This window comes from Blennius ocellaris, assembly GCF_963422515.1.
Source record: "Blennius ocellaris genome assembly, chromosome: 10".
In the NCBI taxonomy this organism is placed as follows: Eukaryota; Metazoa; Chordata; class Actinopteri; order Blenniiformes; family Blenniidae; genus Blennius; species Blennius ocellaris.
Genome location: NC_137659.1, coordinates 19056866 through 19064296, shown reverse-complemented (window position 1 = coordinate 19064296; position 7431 = coordinate 19056866).

The following is a 7431-nucleotide window of genomic DNA, read 5'->3' as shown; positions in this document are numbered from 1 at the left end:
TTTGTGTCGTTGTTTTTGTTACGGGGGGGTCGCCAAGGATGACAAGAATGTCTTGCAGAGTTTGGACTCTGGGGAGACACACCTTGGTAAAGCATGGCAAACGCTTAAGAGGTACAAAAGAATATAATGGACTGGAAAACTAGCTTTCTCTCGCATTATCAGATACCATGAGAACAAAAAAAAAGAAAAGCAGACAAGGACAAATGACAGAAAATGTGTTGGTCAGGGTAGTGATGGCAAACGGGGGAGATTTTATCGGGGGGGGGTGAGCTCTTTGAACGAGGGGGGAAATTAATTTAGTCAGGAGTGGGCTGTCAGAATTGTTAATAATAGCAGTAGGTGAGATGGTGATAGCCTTGAAGTAGGAGTGCTTACTCTGGGCTTGCGGCATGATCCTGTGCACACATGCTTGCACGCACACACTCAAAGGCACGTTGTCTTTTAGCTGGAATACTGTCAAATACTCTCCAAACACACACACACACACACACACACACACACACACACACACACACACACACACACACACACACACACACACACACACACACACACACACACACACACACACACACACCTTTGAATGCATTTTCTGTATCTGTCCTCCCAGATAAGTTAGCCTTGCTGTGATGTCTTTTTGAAAATGGGATTTTCCACTATTTCCCCTATTTCACACACGTTACACTTTGTGGCAGCGAGAAGCAACATTAAAGACAGATGTAGCAGATAAAAAGACAACTTTTCCTGTGGAGCTCACAAAGCCTCCATAGGGGGGACTCCTGTGTGTGATATATTATAAGTGAGGAGCAAAACATTCTAAAATAAGCACTAATGGAATAACTGTAGGGCAAAATACAGACAACGAAGACTGAATTATTCCAGGGTTTCCCATCAATTACGTTGATTGTGGTGATCCACCATAATAGAATGTGTCCCACCAGTTTTTTAATTACACTGCTTTTACAATACTCATATCAACATGAACTCTGTTGCCCCATGTAGTCCAAGTATTTTATTCCCAGTCAGCGCACCAGATTGATGAATCAAATTTTAAAGTCCATGCTTTTTCTTTTTCGGAGTACAATGTTCCCTGAGGCCCTCGAGGCAACACACCGTAATCTCATGAAGTCCTGTGGGGAAACTCTGGATTATTCAAAGGTGTGTGGTTTACTCCCAAAAATAAGCTCTGAACACACTGCTTTCTCCGTTGTCCACTTGTTAACTGTAACTGTAAGGGTCTACTCTTTTCTTACCTTGAGGATTTATGAGTGAAGGATGGCTACAGAAGAGATGGTATCTAGTTTTCCAGATCATTAGTGCCAGGCATGGTGTGGTGTAATGTTGCGTCTCTAATGCCCACAGCCAGTCATGTTCACTAATGACTTTGAACCACCACCACAGGGTGCCTGCTTCTCACTCTAGTGATGGTGGTGTCAGTGGATTGTCATGATGTTTGTCATGGGCACATTTAAGGGGAAGCACTCAGATGGTACTTATTGAGCTGGCACCATTCCAACTGTTGAGAAATTATACCAGCCATGGAGAACACGCCTCTGTAAATGTGACGTTTCCCTTGAAATCAGCTGTTTGGATTCTCTCACCGTCCAATGTACTTACATTTACAAGGTTTGGATTTTTTGGGGGTTCTACAGATACTTTTGTTGTGAGCCTTTAAAATGTTCGCCTCTTTTGTCCATTCTGTCTGTGGCAGTCATGGCTTTTTTTTTTTTTTATGAAAACAAAAACCAAAAACTCAAAGTCACTTGTCACACCGTGTGTCCAGGCGGATCCTCCTTTATGGGCAGAGAGGTGAGGCAGCACACCTGATTCACATCAGGGGCTTGATCACCTCTCTGCCACACTGTCCTCGTTCACTGAAGCAATTTCGCCATTCTTTGATGTGCTCCTCTCATGTTTCATCTGACTTTTTCTCCATTTTATTTCCTTGGTTGTGTTTTTAGATTTGGCATTTTTTTTTTCCAATTTCACTGAGACTCTTGTTCACACATACTCATTCTGCAATTTTTTTTAAAGGTACTTTCTCTCTCTCTCTCTCTCTCTCTCTCTCTCTCTCTCTCTCTCTCTCTCTCTCTCTCTCTCTCTCTCTCTCTCTCTCTTCCATCTATCCATTTTGTCACTTCCCTCTTGTTATCTAGTTTCAGGCCACCTTCATTCCTGGTTCATATCCTTCCATTTTGATTCTTCTCTCGTGGAGACCCATTATTAAGACTCGAGAGACAAAGAGCAGCTTTGAAGTGGCAGGGCTCCGCTTGCTGAAAGCAATCCATACTCCAAAATGTTCCTGTGAAAAACTGGACATCCAGCTGAATAAGAGGGCACATTTTAAGTCAGACCCTGTGAAACCGTCAAAGTTTCTTTTTTTTACTTCAACATCCAATTCCCCTTTAAATAGATAGAATAAATGGCATATAAGTTTGAACAAAAAGGATCTTTGACATTGTAGAGCTTTCAAGGGCTAGCGTTTACAAAATGCTGCACTCCCATCCCTACTAATAATAACATGGCACATTACAACATGCAGAAGAATTACTTTATATAATTGAAATATTTAACAACTGACGGGGTGGGATAAAATAAAATGCATTTTTAACTTTCAGACCATTTAAAAGCCACATTCCAATCACTTCTCACATGTTTTCATGGAGAAAGGTACTTTTGTTTTTTAGGGGGTTATTGTTCCCAGTAAAATGGGTTTGACTTCGTTTCATCTTCTCAGGGTCTTTATTAGTTTTTAAAAGTGGCAATTACCCTTTAAAGGTCAAATAAGCCCATCAAGCCACTTCTTTTCACTGGTACTTTTTAATGACCTTACTGTGGCACACATTAATAACCTGAATAAGTATTAAAAAAAAAAAAAAAAAAAAAATCCCAGTAAGTGATTCTCAATGCTGCATTCACATCCAACCTTTGTACTGACTCGTCAGGCTGTCTTGTTTTTGAAGTAAGAATACATCCACAGGTTTAGTAACAATTCCTCTCCGTGTTTTCTATTTGACTAATTAATGGTTAATCGATAGTAGACTGAATTGCTATTGTAACCTAGCAAGTAGACAGTATGCAATTGATTTATGGGAATTTGTCATTTGTTTTTGAAGGGGGGGGGGGGTTAAGTATCCAACACCAATGGAAATCCCAACAATTGAAAAGTCCATGTTATTCAATCCATCCAGCATCCATTCATACTCGTTCTAATTTAGTTCACATGGGATCACGGGAGTAGCATGGAGAACAAAGAAGCCCAGACATCCTCCCTGTCCCCTGCAACTTTCTCCAGCTTTTCCAAGTTGAGGGGACTTCAAGTTACTCCCAGACCAACTACAGATAAAAAAAAAAAAAAAAGCAGCAGGACCTGGGACTCCAGTGGGAAGTGCCTGGCAGACCTCCTTGACAAAACCTGGGACTCAGACTTGCAGGTGTGCATGATAGTGCTCATGAAAATCAGTTAAGATTCTCCACTATCCTGCAACGTAAAAGCAAAATCATCTGAAATAAGCCAGAAAAAATATAACAAACAGGGAGAGGGAGAAAAAGGAGCTGTGCACCCATGAGAGAGAAAAAGGGAAAAGGTATTCCTGCAGGCAAACTGAATTCCGAAAGTATGAAAACATGTACACCTCATTACTTTGTCTCATTTTGAGGCAGTAGGATCCAGACTGAGGTTAATTTCCAAATTTTGGAGGGGCACAATTGATTGTAATCGTTCCCCGTCTATTTAATAACTTCCTCTGACATCAACTGCATCAGTTGGTTCTTGTTTGTCAGGGCTGTGAAAACTGGAGTCAGAAACAAATTGCCCAAAGGCATATATGAAGTTGTCTGTACTGAAATTAACTAACAAAACAGTCTATTAGGATCCAATAAACAGCCATCCATATTTACAAATAATCCACGTTGCCATTTAGCAAAAATATATAAATAAATATAAAAAACAATGCTATGCACCAAAATTATATCATCAGACTGTGGGTCAATCTTTAGCCGAAAATAAATGCTGTTTCCATTCCTGCAGCCACATTCTCATAATCTACACTGCTTTCTACAACGAGCTGTGGATCCTGGCAAGGAAAAAGCACTATGGCCATAGCTACTTGTTCTAACACAAGTGGGGATGGGCAATCCTCCAACATCTACAGAAATAGGCGACTATATTCACACCAGTCACAGTTTTGCAAATATATAGCAGGTGCCTCCTGTCTACAGGATGATTTGTCAGTACACAAAATGGGGAATCAAAGATGCTCGTGTGAATAAAAGAATAAAAAATATTGCAGTTCAAAGTTCTCTTGCGGTGCAATATCTCGATCCTGCTCTCTTTAGAACAGAAACCGCACTTCATTCTTCTTTGCCCTTCCCATGCAGCAACAGCTCATATTCACACTGCAATCATAATCAGTGTAAGGGACAGGTACACTCTCATAGATACTCACGCACGCACAGGTGCCAACACAGATGGGTAAACCCACATGCATGGACTCCAGAAAGAGTGCTCGCGAAAGAAAAGCAGTACACACGGGCACGAGGCGACTGCCCGCACACACACCAACACACTCATTCCAATCAGTGAGCTTGTCAGGAATGACAGCTCTGTAATCAGCAGGTAATGATGGGACCCCCATAGAGAGTCGAAAGGCAGGGCAGGAGCAGAGTGGAGAGGAAAGGAGAGCAGAGGAGAGGAAAGGAAAGGAGAAGAGAGAAGGGGTGAGGGGTGAGGAGGGGAGGAGGGGAAATGAGCTGTCACAAGCCTCTTCAAAGCAGCATGGGGGGGGGCTGAATCTGAATTGGATCTCACTTTCAATGAGAGCCTGTCAGCACCAGGTGCTTGCTGAATGCCGCCCCCGCCCCACCCCACAGATACTCGCACATACACCCACTTTTGACTCCTCTCCCTTTCCACTCTCTCTCACACCACCTGGCCCATGCCAGCCACTCACAGTGGGGTCCGTCCCTCTATCTTCCCAAAGATGGGATGGATTTACACTTCATCAGGCTCTTTTTCATTTACACGTGATGAAGATGTGTCTACATCAGAATCGCGGATTGATTGGGGCGAGAGCCCACGCTGAGTAGACTCACAGACTGATATAGACACGCAAAGGCCTAGCCTCCAATTATCGGCAGGAAACATGAAATGTCGTAATCACAAAAGCTACCACATGATGCTGCAGCTGCCATGGTACATACTTATGGACAAACACTAACATTGAATGTTTAATGCTGTAGTCGACATAGCGTCTAACCCCATTTAAAACTTGAAGGGGTCACAAATAAACCTATGGGCAATTTAAGTTGTAAATTTAACAACATGGACCTAATTGTATGCAAAAATATATGCAAAGTGAAAGAGGATGTACATTTTTTTTTTTTTTAAATGCTTTGATCACATAAAGCCTTTAAGACAAGCCAGGTGTTAATCTTCAGAACCCTTTAAACTCCACATAAGCTGCGTGTGCACCTTTGTCAATCACCATATTTGACACTAAACATACAGTTTGTACTGGTTGCAGTCTTCCCATAGTAATTGTTTGCTTAATATATGGACTTTAAAGACACGATTGATTATGGTATTTGATTGTATTAGATAGAGAAGATCTCAGACATTCACGCATTTCTTTCTATCAATATTAATAGATTGTTGTCAGAGTCTTTCAAGCTGTATTTTTGAAACAAAGCACAGCATCAATGTTATATTTGGACACGATAAACAATAAAACTCCTGCTTCTTTATGGAGATGCATGTCTTCATATATTCACATACGGCCAAGCGTTTGGTGTGTGTGTGTGTGTGTGCATGAGCGTTTGTGTGTGGCGCTGGTGAGGTATTGCTCACTCAGCACTGTCCTGCCCCTTGGGCACTACCACACGCCTGCCTGCCTGCCTCCTGTCCAGCCACAATCAATTTCACAGTCACACACACACACACACACACACACACACACACACACACACACACACACACACACACACACACACACACACACACACACAAACTTTGTCACTCACACTCTGACCATTAAGATTTACTCAGTCACTCAGACAATTGATCTGAGGTAAGAAATGGAGAGGTGGAGAGAAGAGAGAGAAAGATGGCCTGAGAGAAAAATACAAGCGCAGAGACAGAAAGCTGTTGACATAGAGATTAACCTTGAAGTAACACTGTAAATATGAGATGGAGAGGGTGAAGTCACCTTAGGCATTGAATCGTCTCCTCAGACACTGGGGGCGATGCTTAGCGTCAATTCAACAGGACAAAGAATACCTCCTAACTCTGAGAGGAACCACCTGTCAAAAGCAGTGTTTACTTTAACTATCAAATCATAATGAAAACCCACTATGATTTCAGACTGCTCTTAGCTTCACTAAATTAATTTGATAAAGATGAGAGGGAGTAACATACACAGTAGCTCTGTATGCGTGCGTGAGTGCGTGTGCATGTGCATGTAATCCAGGTAAGGCAGTTTCCTTTAGCTAACAATTTACACAAGCTGCCAAGGAAACTCTATCAATACTCTATCAATTAAAGTTTTATGAATCACCTTCGCCAAAATGTCTATTTGCTACCAACAGCATTTTAGTCTCCCAGGAAATAAGAAATGAAGAGATGTGCCATCGCAAAATGAGAAATACTGTTCAGAATGGCATTTGGAAAGGTAACTGGTCCTGCAGTAATTAGTTTTATCGAAGTGAAAGGAGGTTCGTCTCATAAGTAACCTACAATAGAATAGAACAGAATAGAATACCACTTATACCATACCATAATACCACTTACGATTGTGAGGAACTGGAGCCAGTCCCAGCTGCCTCTAGGCGTCGGCAGACGACAACCTCATCTGGTCACCAGCCCAACAGGACAAACAAAGAGACAGACAACCACACTCACATTCATACTTCTGGCAAAATTTCAGTCACCAATTAAACTCAAATATATGATTTTTATGCACTGTTGGAGGAAACAGTGCCTTCAGAAGACCAACTCGTGCAAAGGGAGAACAGGGAAACTCGGAACAAATGAACTGGTAAAACAAAGCCTTGACTTGAACAATGGACATCTTAACTGTGAGGTGAGGGGTCTAACCACTACTAAGTGTAGTGGTTAGAAGTGGTTAAAGCACCCTTCGTACACCCCAACCTCCCTCTGTGGACTCTAAAGCCGTTTGAAAAAATTCCACTTGATTTGTTTATAGAAAAAGTCAATCTAGCCACTGATTGAAATGCACCTTAATGTTACCGTGAAAGCAATTTATGTGTGTAGAGACATAAATTCTGAGAGACAGGGTTATATAGCACTATTGCAATGTCAAACTGCACCTTAGAAAATAATTGAGTGTCCTCCATTTTATACTTTTAAGAAGGGCAAAATGTGTTTCTATCTTCTCCTTTTTTTTTTTTGCATGAAATACTTATTAGCATTTA